Genomic DNA, 19,388 nt, shown 5'->3' on the forward strand with positions numbered 1-19,388 from the left:
TTGGCGTTCTGTGTGGGGTTTGCATGTTCTCTCTGCCTTCACGTGGGTTTCCTCCGGGTGCTCCGGTTTCCCCCACAGTCCAAAGACATGCGGTACAGGTGAATTGGGTAGGCTAAATTGTCCGTAGTGTATGAATGAGTGTGTGGATGTTTCCCAGAGATGGGTTGCGGCTGGAAGGGTATCCGCTGCATAAAAACGTGCTGGATAAGTTGGCGGTTGATTCCGCTGTGGCGACCCCGGAATAATAAAGGGACTAAGCCGACAAGAAAATGAATGAATGAATCTAATCTTATCATGATAATATTGTATCGCGATACAAGTATTGTGATAATATTGTATTGTGGTCTAATCATATCATGATAATATTGTATCCTAACACAAGTATTGTTATAATATATCGTTGTCTAATCATATCATGATAAAATTGTATCGGGACTGTAGTATCGTGATAATATCGTAACATGGTGTAATTGTATTGTGATCATATTGCATCGTGACACAAGTATTGTGATAATATCATCTCGTGATAATATTTTAGCATGACGCAAGTATCATGATAAAATTGTATAGTGATAATAGAGGATTGACACACATTAATACATAATCTTGTATCATAGTCTAATCATATCATGTTAAAAGAATTGTAATAATATCGCATTTTGATCTAATCATATCGTAATAATATTGGATTTTGATAATATTGTATCTTGACACAAGTATTGTGATAATATCGTATCGTGAACTAATCATATTGTGATAATATTATATCACAACAGAAGTATCGTGATAATATCGTAACGTGGTGTAATTATATTGTGATAATATTGTATTTTGACACAAGTATCGTGATATATCGCATCAAGGTCTAATCATTATGATAATATTGTATCGTGACAAGTATCGTGAAAATATCGTATCGTGGTCTAATCGTATCAATAATATTGTTTCATGACACAAGTATCGTGATAATATCGTATTGTGGTCTAATCGTATCATAATAATATTGTATCGTGACACAAGTATAGTGATAGTATATTGTAGTCTAATTTTATCATTAATATTGTATCGTGACACAAGTATTGTAATAGTATATTGTGGTCTAATCGTATAATAATAATATTGTATCGTGACACAAGTATTGTGATAGTATATTGTAGTCTAATTTTATCATATTAATATTGTATCGTGACACAAGTATTGTGATAGAATATTGTGGTCTAATTGTATCATAATAATATTGTATCGTGACACAAGTATAGTGATAATATCGTATCGTGGTCTAATCGTATCATGATAATATTGTATTGTGACACAAGTATGTATCATGACAAATATTGCATCATGACACAAGTATTGTGATAATATTGCATCGTGACACAAGTATCGTGATATTTTATCGCGACTCAAGTATTGTGATAATATCGTATCATGGTCTAATCTTATTGTGAAAATATTGCACCGTGACAAGACACAAGTATTGTGATATCATTGTATCGTGGTTTAATCTTATGATAATATTGTATCGTGACAAAAGCATCATGATTATCGTATCATGTTCTAATCGTATTGTGATAATATTGCATCATGACACAAATATCGTGATGCTATCATATCATAGTCTAATCGTAACATGATAATAGTGTATCGTGACAAGTATTGTGACAATACATCGTGGTCTAATCGTATTATGATCAAATTGTATTGTGAAAAAAATTATTGTGACACAAATATCATTATAATATTGCATTGTGATTTAATCATATCATTGTGACTGGTGATTCCGACTCCTAATAAAAATATAAATAGCGCATACATACACAAAGACATACGTACATAAAATAACATTAAATTAAATAAACAATAAAAAACTATTTACTCAAAATTATGCAAATGACAAATTGTAGTGGTGGCAAAGACAAAAGTTCATAAAGTTCTCATATCTGTAAGCATTTGATCATTTCGTAAATAAAGTGAAGAAGTCAGAGTTGAGTCGCGGGATCGCCTGGGTGTCGGGCGCGCGCACTGAGCACTGTCTGCTTTCTCTTCAAGACGGGAAGAAAAAAAAACCGAGTCCACGCGCACTTTCTCCGGCTCGAGCGCCTCGGTGGAGCTCGGAGGATGCTTGATATGCGAGACTCAAGCCATCAGACACGTAGCGATGGCTTGTGAAGCAAAACACCGCTGGATTCCAGCAGCAGAACATTTAAGATAGTCAGTGTGCGCGTGCACGCGAACGCGCGCTGCTTGCCAAAAAACTCACAGCGCTCGCTGAGAAAGAGTTTGTCTGAAACTAGTGTTTTTTTTTTGTTTTCTTCTGAAGATTTGTGTTTCATCCGACACAACTTGAGGCTCGCGGTATGAGGGAGAGGGCGCTCGTGTCTCGGGTGAGTGAGTTCTTCTTGCTGCTACAAGTTAATTTCTGCTTTTGCATTTATTTACAGCGATGACAGTTGTTCAGCGCATGCATTGAAACATCTGTCAAGGTATGAAGCCTTCTGTCATCATGACAAGCGATGCACTTATATGTTCTGCCTTCTATGTACCGGTCGGTCTGCAGATGATTTTTTGTTTGTTCTGAAAGAAAGCGAGTCGTCTAAATGTTATTGTTCCCTGCCTAAAATGCTGTTTTGCATACTAATGCACCGAGAGCGCGTTACTGCAGCTGACTGACCGCAGACCGTGTCGATATGAATGAGTAAATTTGTGAAGGAGTATAAATCTGGGCGGTTTTGGGGGTGTAAAAAAGTGAAAGTCGTCCACGACGTTGATGTTAGCTTGCTATATGAGCCAACGGGGTTCAATAGTCTCGCGGTCGCTGTATGCATGAAAATGACTTGAGCTGGGTTTTAGCAAATGCAAAATGAATATTTTTTTGCAAAAGCAGCTCCTGCAGTTGCTGGTGTCCATCTTGGGCTGCTGTGTGTTCATGCACTCGGGCTGTTAGCTCTGCTAGCCGATCGGCCTGCACGCCTGCCGTCCCGACCAACCAATGTTTCCTTCGGGTTAACCCTTTCTTTGCGTCGCTTTCCCAAAAAAGTTGCTCTTCGCCAATGAGTTGCAGGACACCCTTAGCTGCTTTTTTAACTGTCCTGGCAGTATGTGCCTAACAGAATTCGCGGTATCCTGGTATTTTCCCCTCATTTTTGGGGTGGACGCGATGGAGTTTGGATGTGTATTGTGGATGCGCGCGCTAGGCCTGCTCAAACAGCCGCGTTAGCAAGAGCTGCTAGCGCTGACCCTACAAGACGCATTTTTTTGCGATTTTTCTTTTACGTCCTACATCTAGTTTTCAGTCTGTTTGCGGATAAACATAGTTTAGAACCGCTGCTTTGCATTTGTGCGCATGACAAGACCGAAATCTTTGGTTTTAGCTCACTATTTTGTGTACAATTTTCTCCCGCTTTCCTTTTATCCAAGCTTGTAACGTTAGTGAAGTCTCAGCAACTTCAACAGCAAAGAGATTTTCTCCACATTGTAACGTTACTTCACAATGAAATAACCAAAAGCAGGAGTATGTGTGCTTTATGCTAATTAAATAATTTATTTAGACAGCATTCATTATGTTAGTAGTATATTTACCCACCTTGTGTTGTTTTTACTTTATCTGCTTTGCATTTTCATGATACTGTCCTTATAACATCATCTAATGCTGGGTGATATGACTAAAATCTCATATTACAAGTCATCTCATTTCCTAATATAGCAATATATATCATGATGTAGTTCTGTATATTCTTACCGTCATTGGTTTGTATATATTAAACACATGAAAATGTATCAGTATATACATCACAAATCACTCATATGTGATCATACCTCTCTCTTTATTTAGTTTTTAAGAGCAAATGTTTGTTTTGAGGATGTAGAAATGTTAAATAAATATTAATAAAACAATATACACAAACAAAAAGTGCTCAGGGGTAACTTAAACAATTGTGTCAGTGCTCTCTGGGTAAGGGATTCATCAGAGTAAACAGCAAAAAATCAGTCCAAGGCACTCGAAATACATTAAAAAGCCTTTATTGACATGACTTGTCTAACTAAAACTGCGCATAAACATATCGCCAAACAACTGCCTTGATCAGGGTAACCTGAATCTTGTTACCCTGATGAAGGCAGTTGTTTGCCGAAATGCTTTTTAATACTTTTCTCACATTTTTCGAGTGCCTTGGACTGATTTTTTGCTATTAATAAAATGCTTTAGAAAAATTAATGATTACAGATCCAACATAAAAATAAAAACAAATCTTTAAATAAAATGTGAACACTGTACCTTCAAGATTGCAACTGTCTCATGATACTGTTATTCATGTTTCTGTCTGCATCCAGAGCTTGTGCACTTCACAATGTCATAATCAAAAGCATGAGTATGGGTGCTTTATCCTAAAAAAATAGCTTATTTAGACAGCAGTCATTATGTTAGTATTATTTTTACCCTGCTTGTGTTGTTCTTACTTCATCTGCTTAGCATTTTGATAGTACTGTCTTCATAACATCATCTAATGCTGGGCGATATGACTAAAATCTCACATTAAGTCATCTCATTTCCTCAGATAACCTAATATGATGTAGTGTAATTTCTGTAAATTCAATCATTTAATTGTTTATAAATAATTAATACTTGTAAGTTTAACAGTATACACTGCAAAAATCACTCGTATGTGATCACACTTTTCACTTTATTTAGTACTTAAGGGCAAATGTTTGATTTTAGGGTGTAGAAATGTAAAATAAGTATTAATAAAACACTAAATCAAGCGAAAAGTGCTCAGGGGTATTATAAAAATGTGTCTGCGCTCTTTGGGTAAGGGATTCATCAGAGTAAACAGCAAAAATCAGTCCAAGGCACTCGAAATATGTGGCAAAATGTTTTTTAAGAAGCCTTTCTTGACATGGCTAGTCCTTAAATATTCCTTAACCTGATGAAGGCAGTTGTTTGCCAAAGTTTAGCGCAGTTTTAAGGAATAGCCGTGTCAATAAAGGCTATTTAATATTTTCTCAAGTGCCTTGGGCTGATTTTTGCTATTAATAAAGCACTTTAGAAAAACGAATAATCACAGGTGCAACATAAAAATAAATCACTAAATAAAATCTAAAATATGAACACTGTTCTCGCAAGATTGCAACTTTCTCATGATGCTGTTATTCATGTTTCTGTCTGCATCCCTGTCAATAATATCAATATCCTATGCAATATTGCGTTCATGATAATGATGTAAAAGTATTACACATTTAGTATTGCAAGCTAGTGAAAAGGCATTACCATCATAAAATGCATTTAGAGACACAATAAAATAAATAAAAGAGCATAATATAGACTTTTTATTTTGTCCATAGGATATATATCATCATATATTGCACAGTCCTGATATCATCTACCCTTTTGGCTGCAAAGTTGTAGTACATGCATGTTATTTGTTACACTTTTATATAGATATACCATTTAAACTGCATTAATTCTCTCCTAACTTGAGAGGTTGTGTATATCAGGTGTTATTTTTATTTATTTATTTATTTATTTATTATTTAATGAATCAAAGATCAGAAAAGGCTCTCATGTGGAGTCACAGTTGATAGAGCATTTGTTAGACTGACGGCGTCTTTGTCTTCAAAGCGTCGGTGTTTTTGCCGCATCTGCCATGATGCTCTCCTGCTGTGAAAAATCTGAACTTGTTAAAGGTGAAGAGCGGCTTTCTTGTTTTTTCAAGTTAAAGTGCTTTCTTTTATTCCAGCTTAGCATGCGGAGATGACTAGAAGATGTGCAGAAGCTGCTAAATCTGTTGCACCGTCAAACCTCTGCGTGAGTTTTGCGTATAGATGTTTTAACGTTTATAGTTTATTAGTAATTTTCATCCAGAAAACGTGAGACTGTGTGAAAAAGGCGTACATTTGTGTGTGCTTCCATTCACATTACATTTAGATTAACTTTTTATATAGATATTTTAATCTTTGCTGTATTTTACGCATATAGATTATGACACGCATATACAGTCGTCGACATTTGAAGTTGATCAAAAAAGTTTGTCAAAATTGTCCCATGACTATAATGGGTGTTGAATAGTGTTAGGACAACATTGGTGAAAGGTTTTGATCCACTTTAAACTTTGATTGCTATCTAAACCGTAGCAGTCCTATAGCCAAAGGGGCTTCAGATGGTTTGAAAGACCCACCTATAGGAGCCATATTACTTTTCATTTAATGATAATGTTTATTTGTTTACTGAATAGTTTGGGTTTCACAGTGACGTGTAATGTTTTGGTCACGTGGGCATACTCACCTCACACAGTTAGGAAAAGAGAATGAGAGTGGGGTAACCATATTTTTTGTTGCCCGCCTTGGCACACGCAACAACCCTATAGCACTACACGCCACGCTGCAGCGCAATAATCAGTCTTTAACGCAATATGCAACGGGTATTCAATCCACAGATTGTCGTTTATCATGTCTTGTTTCAAATTTATAAAAAGTTTTGCTACTAACATCTTGGGCTCAGCGCGTCTGTCTCAGCCACACAGCCCATCACAAATTTAAAGGACCCTCACTGCCTCTCTAGCGACTTGAGGAATCAGGAAGTCGCAATACCACCCCTCACTGACAAAAGTCCAGAATTTGTCCGATACATAAGCTTATTTGTGGTATTTTGACTGCTGTGTCATAATAAATTGTGAAAATATACATCGAAGAAGGCTTTAAGACCAAGCGTGAATTCTCATTTGGCTGCTGCTTCAGACTGAGGAAAGTAAAATGTGCTGGCCACTTTGTGTTTGCCTAATCAATGACAATATAGGCTAGTTTTTAATTTAAAACATGAACAGCATCCTTTTTTTAACGGTGTATGATTTAATACATTTGTTTTTGAAAAATAAGTATTATTCTCCATGATTTTTTTTTCTTACTGTTTAGGAAATTTCTTTTGTACATCAAAAAGTGTGGTTGATGATCTTCCAACAAGCTAATCCAGCAGAAAATAGTGCTTAAAAAGTATTTAAACTTCATAATTAAATAGAAAATGAGACGAATAACTGCAAAAAGGTTCATATTTTAAGAAAAAAGAACCACACTTTTCACCAGGCTGGCTACGGGCTTGCAGTAGTCAACAACATTTGAAGTGGGTCCTCAAAGTTGTCCTAACACTATTGAACAGGACCCATTTTTGGATCCACTTCATATGTTCACCACTGTATTTCATCGCATTCATTTGTCTGGTTAGATGGATAAAATCTAGATGGATTTACACTCACCTGCCAGGTACACTTTACTAGTACCAAGTTGGACCCATTTTTGCCTTCAGAACTGCCTTAATCCTTCGTGGCATAGATTTAACAAAGTACTGGAAATATTCTTCAGAGATTTTGCTCCATGTTGACATGAAAGCATCACGCAGTCGCTGCAGATTTGTCCACTGTACATCCATGATGTGAATCTCCAGTTCCACCACATCCCAAAGGTGCTCTATTGGATTGAGGTCTGGTGACTGTGAAGGCCATTTGAGTACAGTGAGCTCATTGTCATGTTTAAGAACCAGTCAGAAACCAGGAGTAAGTGAACTACCCAGTTGAGGTGCCCCTGATTGAGGCACCTAACCCCTTATTGCTCCCTGGGTGCTGGAAGAAATAGCTGCCCACTGCTTCGGGTCTATGCTTACTGTTTTTCACTCAAAAATGCCTGTGTGCACTTGTATGGGTTAAAACCTATTTCAAGTGCGGGTAAAAACACCACTTCATTGAACTGTGACTCTGTAGTAAATTCTGCAGGTGAAAATACCTCATAATTATAGTCAAGATGCGAGTTACAATGGGGTTTTAACACTAGCACACCTTTAAATCGTGAGAAATAGCTTGCTCTGACCTGTATTTATATCTAGTAACATGACTTATGAAGACCCCTGTATCAGTTCATCGTGAACGCATAATCACAGCAAGCAGTAAATGTGAGAAAATATTCATTCAGCCATCAGCCATTAGACTTTTAAGTTAGGGCTTTGCAAAACTTGAAAAATATGTGCTTCACTGAAAAGATGTGCATGAGAATCACAGCTTTGCTTAAAGTCACCATGAAGTGAAGAAACTGAAGTTTGCAGGTCCCCCCCCCCCCCCCCCCCCCCCCCCATAAAATGAGGGATGGTGTATGACTTTTGTTCTTAGAGAGTCGACTAGATTGTTGAAAGATGGGTGTTGCTAAAAAAATAAAGTAAGATTGCCGAATGGACGAATTCAGAGCAGGTACCAGACGCCCACATAATAAAAATGGTTTTCTTACTTCGATTTCGTCTTGTTTCTAGTCCAGATATCTAAAAACTCTTAAATCGAGAAGCATTTTTTTGACAAGCAAAACATATTGTCTCAAATTAGGAAATAATATTTAATATATAAAAATAATAAAATATTATAATAATAATAATAATAAAAGTGAGTTTTTCATTAAAACAAGCACAATAATCTTATGTCAATAGCAAAAACAAGATTATTTTGCTTGTTTTAAGGAAAAGCTAACTTAGTGTTGTCATATTATTTCTTAAGTAGACACCGCATAGATGCGCAGCTTCAGACAAGCAAGTACAAGCCACAGTTTCTGTTTGCATCATCACAATATACTGTTTTGGCCGTATTTTGGTGATGAAAATGTTTCGACCGAAAATTCTGTGGCTGAATATTCAGTGCATCCCAAGTGTTGCTAAACAAAACAAAAAGTTGGAAGACGTGACGAACAGATGAATTCAGAGCAGAAATAAGACACCCACACTGCAAACAAATGCTTTTCTTACCTAGATGTTGTCTTGTTTCTAGTCCAGATAGAGGTTTTCTTGACAAGCAAGACGTACTGTCTTGTTTTAAGAAATAATAATGCAAATTAAGTGAGTTTTTCCCTAAATCAAGCTGATTAATCTGACAATGGGGTTATGAAAATAATCTGAAAGTGATTAACTCTGAAAAAAAGATTAACTCTAATAGTTAATCTTATGTCAGAAGGAAAAGCAAGATTATTTTGCTTACCTTATTGTCAGATTATTTAGCTTATTTTAAGGTAAAACTTTTTTGATTTTGGCATATTGTTTCTTAAATCAAGTCAGTAGCTATGTTTCCATCCAAAAATGCGAATAACTTTTTGCGTAAAACTCGATTATCGCATAAAAGTTGTGCGAATGAAGCATCGTTTCCATCCAACGAGTCAAAGCGAACAAAATCGTCACTTCCTGATTAACTGACGCCAAATATCAACAGTAAAAACTGCATTTGCTGCAGTAGGAGAAGCTGCATCAGTCTTTTCTAAATGAATGCGCCTCAGAAGATAATCCTCACAAGCAGTGAGCGCGCAGTGGCGTTTGAAGGTGTCAGTCGCGGAGCACAGGTGCTCTTGATTGTGGAGGTCATTAATAATATAATAACATTAATACTGAAATGGTAAGGCGTTTTATAATGACCAAAACAACATTTCAGATGTTTTATAATGTGCTCAGCCAGACGTTTTATCCATTCACACACATTTTAGGCATCACATGACCTTTTTTAATGCGCATGCTGGAGTTTGTGTGGTAAAAGTGTTTCCATCACAGTTTATGTGCATCTTTTCTTATCGAATAAAAAGTTTATTTGCAAAATGCGCATAAAATAGGTGGATGGAAACATAGCTAGTGTCTTGATTGTTTAGAAAGTGCTTCTTGATTTAAGATCATTTAGATCTTTGTTTTTGTCTTGTGTCTAGTCCAAATTTGGGCTGGGCGATATGCCATAAATCCAATCTCCATAATTATTTTCCATATTTAACGATACTGATATATATTTCAATATCAGTTGATAATGCTTCCAGGTTTAAAAGACTACCCCAACAAAGACCGCAGTCACAAAAAATAGAGGGTCTATTATATGGTATAACAGATTTTCGACTGATAAATCTTCGCTCGCCAGAAATTCGGTACATCTCTAATATCAACACACTTTTAGATTCCCATTGTTGCGCATTTCTGCTGTGTGTTCGGCTCTTCGATCAATATAGAGTGAAAAAGTCCAGAGCTTATCATCGTTGTTGACAAATTTTATTACGATTCGATATAATATTGTTTATCGGCCCAGCCCTAGTCCAAAAATCTAAGTAAGAAAAGCATTTTATGGAGTGCACTGATATTCCTGCCCTAAATGAAGAGAAGTCATTTCAACAGGGAGGGAAGTTTGTGGTATTTGATTAATGTTTATGTGGGCAAAGAAATTCTTATAAAGTAATACAGTGCAAAGATACATCATTTATAACAAGAACTAGAACTACTATACACACATCAAAATTAAGATGTCATGGTGACTTCAGTCATGTCTGCGATTTCATTTCAATTAAGAGCTCTGCCCTAGAAAACACAAAGTGCTTGCTTGCATATTGATTTAAAGCCGATCTCTGCAGCATGAGTGGCATCATATATTGCTGCTCTGGTTTTTTCATTTTTAAGGACCTTAACATTAAACAAACTTCAGTATTTAAGATTTTGCACATCTTGACATTGCTGCTCACCCTGAGTCATTCATATCGTCTCCCGTACAGTGACCTGTGTTAAAAGGCCATGGGTTGGCGGGTTAGTGGAAGTGCATGTGAATGAAAAAGAGTGACTCAGCTTGCTAGTGGTTAATACAGTTGCATAACAGCACTCAAAGAACCCGGCGGCCCATTCTGAGTCAAAGTCGGAACGCAAATCTCTCAGTACGGTCTTGGTTGACCTCTCTTGATTGAATAATTAATCAGATTATCAGTGGTCTGTTGCTATTCGAGTGCAGCTCGAGGCCAGCAGGTCAGAAATGTTGAAACTTTGAAACGAAAAAATGAGGGGAAACACCCAGCGACTGAAGGTTTTAGCAGTGTAAGTTTCGCTTTGAGTCATTTTGATACACATTTTACTCAGTATTACATAAATCAGTGCCAGGGTGTGCACGAAATCCACCTAAAGGGATCGTTGGCCTAAAAATGTGATAATTTACTCATCCTTCATTTGTTTTAGTACTGTTTTGAGTTTTTTCTGTTGAACACAAAGGAAGATGTACTGAAGAATGTTGGGGAAAACAGATATTAGCTATGTAGCTCATAAAGACTGAAATCCGTGAGGTAATAATACTGAACCACCTTGATGACAGACTTTGGCTGAGGGATTTTAGAATGACCAAAACAACATTTTAGATGTTTTTCGATGAGGTCGATTCACTAATTTGCCTTAATGTCTTCCCATTCTGCTAGTTTTTGTTTTCAATTGATCAATGACTACGTTTACATTGACATCAGTAATTTAATTATTTGCCTTAATCTGAATAAGACAATAATATTATTATACACTCACCGGCCACAATATTAGGTACACCTTGATAGTATGATGTTGGACCCCATTTTGCCTTTAAAACTGCCCTAATCCTTCGTGGCATAGATTCAGCAAAGTACTGGAAATATTCCTCTGCGATTTCGGTCGCCATTGACATGATAGCATCACGCAGTTGCTGCAGATTTGTCTGCTGCACATCCATGATGCGAATGTCCCGTTCCACCACATCCCAAAGATGCTCTATTGGATTGAGTTCTGGTGACTGTGGAGGCCATTTGAGTGCAGTGAACTCATTGTCATGTTCAAGAAACCAGTCTGAGATGATTCACGTGTTGTGTGTTCAGAGATGCTCTTCTGCATACCTCGGTTGTAATGAGTGGTTATTTGAGTTACTGTTGCCTTTCTATCAGCTCGAACGAGTCTGGCCATTCTCCTCTGACCTCTGACATCAACAAGGCATTTGTGCCCTCAGAACTGCCGCTCAATAGATATTTTCTCTTTTTTAGACCATTCTCTGTAAACCCTAGTGATGATTGTGTGTGAAAATCCCAGTAGATCAGCAGTTTCTAAGATACTCATACCAGCCCGTCTGGCACCAACAACCATGCCACATTCAAAGTCACTTAAATCACCTTTCCCTATTCTGGTGCCCGGTTTGAACTGCAGCAGATCGTCTTGAGCATGTCTACATGCTTAAATGCGTTGAGTTGCTGCCATGTGATTGCCTGATTAGAAATTGACATTAACAAGCAGTTGGACAGGTGTACCTAATAAAGTGGCCAGTGAGTCTGTCTTGTTGCTTCCACTATCACATGATGAAATTGCTACACCTTAAATGTTAATCTTATGTTTGCTTAATAGCTAAAAAAAATTCATCCTACTCAGTCCTACTACCCAGTTCTACCATCCGACATTCTTGCTGTTTCTGTTAAGCATCTTTATGCAATATTCTAAAATGCAAATAAAATAGGTCACACATCACATCTGTTGCCTTCCATAGTATTTTTTCTAAGTCCTGTTTCCAAAGTTCTTCAGAACTGCAAGAAGAAAAAAAACTGATTTCAGTAATGCTTTTTTCACAACTAAGCAGTTTGCATGCAGTTTTTGGAGTGCTAGTTGCTCCAGACCATTAAGATTTATAACCACTTGAGTGTTTTGATTTCACTTTCTTTTTGGGGTGGACTGTGCCTTTAAGATCTGATCTTGAAAGGTTACTTTAGCTGCAATATCGATTAAAGAGATTAGAGTGGTTTTGGTGATTGAATTGGTTCATAGCCAATTGGATGAGGTGAACTTGAGGTTTTTGGGGTCATACTCTTGATCCTCAATCCATGCAATAGTCACAATTGATTGGGATGTTGATGCTGAAACGTGAGTTATTTCATTGGTTGTAAAAGATTTTGATTCAGTGATTGTCACCCACATCAAAGCAGCTTGTTTTTTATGTGCGAGGAAACCCAGAATTAGTCACCGTTATCATCCACCTACTATAATCTTGAGAAGTGCAGCCCGAGGCGTTACAAAACTTCAACTGTGCCTTTCCGTCTTGAAGCGAGAAAAATGAAGTCATTGATATCGCCTTCGCACTTTTGCGTCAAATTTCAGACAGCTTTTATTCATGTGTCACACCAGCTGCACATATAGACTTGTAAACGCAGACGTGTGTGTATGTGTGTAAATAAGCATAGGGCTTTCTCTTTCATTTCCTTCCTCATACGGTGTGAGAATCTGTATTTCAGTGACTTAAGCTTAACTAGTTTTTCCTAGATGTGAATTAAGTTTGCAGATCTCTTTAATGGGATAGGTCATCCAAAAATGAAAATTCTGTTGTCATTTACACTTGATTCAAGCCAGTTTTAGTTTCTGTTCAACACAAAAGAAGATATTTTGAAGAATGTTGGAAATTGGCATCCACTGACATCCATAGTGGGAAGAAAAGTATGGAAGTCAATGGTTTCCAACATTATAGGAAGATATTTTGAAGAATGTTGGAAACCATTGACACCCAAAATAGAAAAGAAAACACTTCGGAAGTCAGTGGTTTCCTACACTATATAAAGATGTTTTGAAGAATGTTGGAAACCGTATCCGTTTACATCTATAGTAGGGAAAAATATTATGGAAGTCAATGGTTTCCAACACTATATGAAGATGTTTTGAAGAATGTTGGAAACCGTATCCATTTACATCTATAGTAGGGAAAAATGTCATGGAAGTAAATGGTGCCCAACATTACATGAAGATATTTTGAAGAATGTTGGAAACCATTGAAATCCATAGTAGGAAAGAAAATAATGTGGAAGTCAGTGGTTTCCAACATTATATGAGGATGTTTTGAATAGGGATGCTCATTTCAGCATTAATTTTGCTAACCGACAACCGCCGCTCGTTAATGGAATATTAACGGTTAACTGGTCAGATTAATATTAAATTATTATTAAATTAAATAAAAAATAATTGACGTGTCTATTTTGTGTCTGGCACATTAAATAGGCTATTGCATTTTAAAATACTGCTTGATTTTAACATGCTAGCATATTAATAACAGAACATAAAAACAGAGCATCTTCATGCATCTGCAGTGTTTCCAATAGCATAGAAAAACAGAATAAACTAAATAAAATAGACAGGCCTGCCCTAAATTATTTTCCCCTCAATTATTATTTATATTACAAAACGAAAACACTGACTGAATCCTTTTTAAGAATGGGCAGAGGCTGTTTTTTTTACCAATCATATGTTTTTTTTTTCTTCCGTCAAATAAAAATAGCAGACTTCCTCAAATCGCTCGCTCCACGGAAAATATGCATGTGTTTAATGCCCCGCTGTTATTATTATATCACAAAACCTTTTTACATTTCTGATAGAAATCATTATTTTAAAGATTATATCTTGATATGTGGTTTCCTCTCTCACTCGCTGTTCAAGTGCGCACGCTGCGTGATGAAAAGACAATGACAGCGCACACATATGTTGACATTTTGTAAACAGTTTTGTTGTTTAAATATGATATTGCATTAATTTGCATACATACTTTATAAGCTGTAAAATGAAAGCTGAAGCCGATTTGTTGTGTTTATAACACAGATCCAGGAGGCCATCAGCATCAGCACTGGTTTGGCATCAACTCCTCTGTAACAAACAGCAATATTCTTCTTCCATTTTGTTTTTTTGGCAAATATATCTGTAGGCACGCGTGGTTACACTGTATGGTCCCGCGAGTTAACAATTATATGTTGCAGCTGAACAAGAGGCCGATCACAGCAAACACGCTCTTCTGTTTCAAAAATGTGAGGCGCACCTCACCGCCTTTTATGTTGACAAGAAGCGCGGTGCACTTTTTTTTATTTCACTATGAAACGACTGAATCAGCTGGGTATCGATTGGGCAAGAGTGTTGCTGTCTATGTTGTTACAATTGTAATATTTAATAATATTGTGATATTCAATACTTCTGAAAGTTTCCAATAGACCTGGTGCTGTGTTTACGAGTAGTGGAATGTGTGTCAGACATGGTTTGAGAATGCACGTACAGTAATGCATGTTACATATACGCTGGCTATTTTCCTATGACTCCAACGCACACGCTCTGCAGTTTGTGACCCCTTATACACCCATCATGTGGTCACATACACTGCGCTCTCTAGTTCTCAGAAAGTTTCAAAGCGCACCGGATGAAAGGTGGAGGTGTGTGTGAATATGCGTGGGTATGTATGTGCTTGTGTGTGTGTGTATGTGTGTGTGTGTAATTGTAAATGTGTAGGCGTTTGTTTGTGTGTATATGGTTTGTTTGTTTGTGTGGGCAGGTCTGTGCATGCATGTATATGTGGGCATTTTTCTGCAATGTAAACTGTCGCTGCAGCTGCAGTAATTCAGGTGAATTAAGTCACTCAGGCTCATTGTTAGATGGTTTTATACATAGCAGCATGTTTTTTAACCCAGTTTTTTTTCCAGTTTTTGCTTCATTGTGTTTCTGTAAATAAAACACAAGAGGGAATCTATGTTTTCTGCACTGGTATTTTAAAGCTAAAGCTAAATAAGTACATGAGTTGTTAGCATAGCTCTGGGATTTCTGTAGGTACACAAATGTGGACAGAATTGCAAAATCCAGTCATGAAATCTAAATTTAAATTTATTCGGGGAATATTTTTTTTGCAAAGTTAAAAACAGCAGCGTTTTACAAAGTTTTGAAGCATTTTAAATATGCAACGCGTTCAATGCTTTGCAAAAAAATGCATGGAAAACAATATGAGAAAAAAACGGTCTAGCAGGAAAAGTCGCCTTATTTTTATTATTTACTTATTTTTAGTTCCGTGGCTTTTAGTACGCCAGTTAAACCATAGTTGAATCTTAGACCATCTTTATTATTTGTTTTTGGGTCAATTTTGAATTTCCACAACCAACACAAAGCATCTGGGTTCTGAGAGAGGATTGACCTCAACCAGATCCAAGAAAAAATCCCTCTAAATTATGTGAAACTGGTCTTAACCAGTTTAAATTGATATACTCTAAATAAAAATACTTATTGAAATAATATATATATTCAATCATTCATTCATTCATTCACAGCGGATGCCCTTCCAGCCGCAACCCATCTCTGGGAATAATCCACACACACATTCACACACACACACTCATACACTACAGACAATTTAGCCTACCCAATTCACCTGTACCGCATGTCTTTGGACTGTGGGGGAAACCGGAGCATCCGGAGGAAACCCACGGGAACACGAGGAGAACATGCAAACTCCACACAGAAATGCCAACTGAGCCGAGGTTCGGACCAGTGACCCAGCGACCTTCTTGCTGTGAGGCGACAGCACTACCTACTGCGCCACTGCCTCGCCCATTATATATATATATATATATATATATATATATATATATATATATATATATATATATATATATATATATATATATATATATATATATAAAATATAAAATATGTATTCCGCACACCTGTCTTTGGGAATTTTTCCCCATTTCTCTTTGCAGTACCTGTCAAGCTCTATCAGGTTGGATGGGAAGTGACAATGTACGGTCATTTGCAGATCTCTCCAGAGTCCAGAGATGTTCAATAGAATTTAGGTCTGGGCTCTGGCTGGGCCACTCAAGGACATTTATCGAGTTGTTGTGAAGCCACTCCATTGATATTTTGGCGGTGTGCTTTGGGTCATTGTCCTGCTGGAAGATGAACCGTCGCCCCAATCTGAGGTCAAGAGCACTCTGAAGCAGGTTTTCATTCAGGATGTCTCTGTACATTGCTGCATTCATCTTTCCCTTTATCCTGACTAGTCTTCCAGTTGCTGCTGTTGAAAAACATCCCCACAGCATGATGTTGCCACCACTATGCTTCACTGTAGGGAGGGTATTAGCCTGGCGATGAGCGCTGCCTGGTGGTTTTCTCCAAATGTAAGGCCTGGCATTCACTCAAAAGAGTTTAATTTTACTCTCATCAGAGCAGAGAATTTTAGTTTCTTGTGGTCTGAGAGTCCTTCAGATGCCCTGTAGCAAATTCCAGACAGGGACTGGCTTCTGTATAGCCACTCTACCATACAGGCCTGATTGGTGGATTGCTGCACAAATGGTTGTCCTTCTGTAAGGTTCTCCTCTCTTCACATAAGAACGCTGTAGCTCAGACAGAGTGACCATCGGGTAATTTATCACGTCCCTGACTAAGGCCCTACTCCCCTGATCACTCAGTTTAGATGGCCGGCCAGCTCTAGGAAGGGTCCTGGTGGCTCCAAACATCTTCCACTTATGGATGATGGAGGCCACTATGCTAATTGGAACTTACTGAGCAGCAGAAATTTTGTAACCTTCCCCAGCCTTGTGGCTTAAGACTATCCTGTCTTGGAGGTCTACAGACAATTCCTTTGTCTTCATGCTTGGTTTGTGCTTTGACATGCACTGTCAACCCTGGGACCTTCTATAGACAGGTGTATGCCTTTACAAATCATGTCCAATCAACTAAATTGACCACAGGTGAACTCCAATTAAGCTGCTGAAACATCTCAAGAATGATCAGTGGAAACAGAATGAACCTGAGCTCAATTTAGAGAGACAAAGGCTGTGAACACTTCTGTACATGTGATTTTTCAGGTGTTTTATTTTTAATAAATTTGTAACAATTTCTAAAAGTCTTTTTTTCACATTGTCATTATGGGGTATTGTGTGAAGAATTTTGAGGAAATACATACATTTAATCCATTTTGGAATAAGCCTGTAACATAAAAAATGTGGAAAAAAATAAAGCGCTATCAATACTTTCCAGATGCACTGTAAATATAAATATTTTTTATTATTTGATTGGACAGTAGAGAGAGGGGAAGGATTGGCAAAGGACATAAAGACCAAAATTGTGAATTTCATTTAGAATGGTCCTAAAGTGCTTGTTTGCCCAAAATGATGAGCAAGAAATTTACTTTTCTATTTTGGTTTGTTTGTTTGGGCACACAAAAATGTTCTTGAACCTTCATATGATTACAGTCAATGAGCCAACTGTTAATACAGTTTCTGAAAGAGCCTTAAATCTAAGTTGCTGACACCTGGAGAAACCTTATGTTTCATAAGCTTATGTGCCCTAAACGTGACTCAAAAGGTGAAGCCGTATACGTTAAGGCCTCACATTTCTGATTCAACTGGCCTAACTGTTTGCTTTTTTCAGTTTTCATCATTCAAACTCCGCTTCCTCAACTTCAAACACACATAATGGTCACGACCTTTCGAAACCGCACATACATTCATACTGTAAGATAATGCACACATCTGCATTATGCCGTGGCACACATCCTTTCCTGCTGCCAAACAACAGCATAAACTCACTTTCTTTCATCTAGAGGTTTCGCACGCACCTTGATGAGTCAACAAGCCTTGTGATCCATAAAAAAACGGCTGTAACGGTCTCGAAATGTGCGTTTTGCTTTGCATCTGTGCACTCAGACAGTCAAAGACACCACTGTTAGCATGTGTCTGACAAAGAAAAGTCTTTTATTTAAGCTGTTTATTCTCCTATGATGGATTTAAGAGGTGGGTTAATGTGAGTCAGCTGGTCTCTTCACAGCACTCCGACTAGACGGTGATTATCTTGCTAGTCACAAGGCATCAGATTTTATCATGTCGTACACAGTCAATGCTTCACAATGCAGTATTGTTCGAAAAAGCAGTGCGTATTTCACAGAAACATTGGTTCAGCTCGCACGGGCGACTGGCACACACATGCGCTCAAACAGAACAAAGATGTTCATAGACAGCCAGGAAGTCAAGGTTGAGGCTGTTTAGAGTATAGTGCAAAAACACCGCTATTTTTCCTGTCTGCGTCTGCTGTTTACTTGCTGCTGTTCTTGATCTCGCAGTAGACTATGGGGTCTTGCATTCTGACCTTCAGGGTCATTTTCTGTGCCTTGACCTACTGTCAGATATTGTTTGAATTTGTCATCGATTTAGGGAGGAGATCGTTCCTTGAGGGCGCACACACACACCTTTCCCACACACTTGTTTCAAATCACTCAATCTGAAACTTGTGGTCTCGTTTTGGTTCTTGAGTTTGTAACTGACTCCATGTTTGGGTAAATCTGTTTCTCTGTTTAGTGAATGTTGTAAAGATCAAAGATGAATGGCTGGCGACCGTTAGCTGAAATAGGTGCAACTCTTGCATTATAAAAAGGGATTGTTCCGGTTCTTGATTGTCATTGTTGAGCTTCATTCTAGGCTGTTGTAAAATACTCTACAAAGAAACGTACACCTATGACTGTTGTTTAGCATGGTACTAAGACAAATCAACCTTTATATATATATATATATATATATATATATATATGTTTTAGTAAACCTTGTTAAGAATCTCTTAAAGCTGTGATGAAAAATCAATTGAGATATTCAAAACGCTTTGCTGAAAGATGTTTTTACATTCAGATGCTAGGGTCAGAATTTGGTATCAACAACATGAAAGCATGGATCAATCCTGCCTTGAATTAATGGTTCCGGCTGGTGGTGGTGGTGTAATGGTGTGGGAAATATTTTCTTAGCACACTTTGGGCCCATTAGTACTAATTGAGCATCGTATCAATGCCACAGGCTACCTGAGTATTGTT

The 19,388-nt window shown here is 37.5% G+C and overlaps 1 protein-coding gene and 1 long non-coding RNA gene across 3 annotated transcripts in view; one reads left to right on the plus strand and one right to left on the minus strand.

Annotated features, from left to right (window-relative positions):
• LOC137490042 (uncharacterized) overlaps positions 1-19,388 on the minus strand; it is an 846,477-nt gene that overhangs the window by 625,053 nt on the left and 202,036 nt on the right. The gene's annotated exons all lie outside the window — the stretch shown is intronic.
• Positions 2,121-19,388, plus strand: part of znf652 (zinc finger protein 652) — a 41,743-nt gene continuing 24,475 nt past the window's right edge. For both annotated transcript variants that reach the window (XR_012400878.1, XM_680657.10), the window contains exon 1: positions 2,121-2,384. The gene's annotated coding sequence lies outside the window, so the exon portion shown is untranslated. The remainder of the gene's footprint in view (positions 2,385-19,388) is intronic.

The sequence above is a fragment of the Danio rerio genome, chromosome 3 (assembly GCF_049306965.1).
Source record: "Danio rerio strain Tuebingen ecotype United States chromosome 3, GRCz12tu, whole genome shotgun sequence".
NCBI classification, from domain to species: Eukaryota; Metazoa; Chordata; class Actinopteri; order Cypriniformes; family Danionidae; genus Danio; species Danio rerio.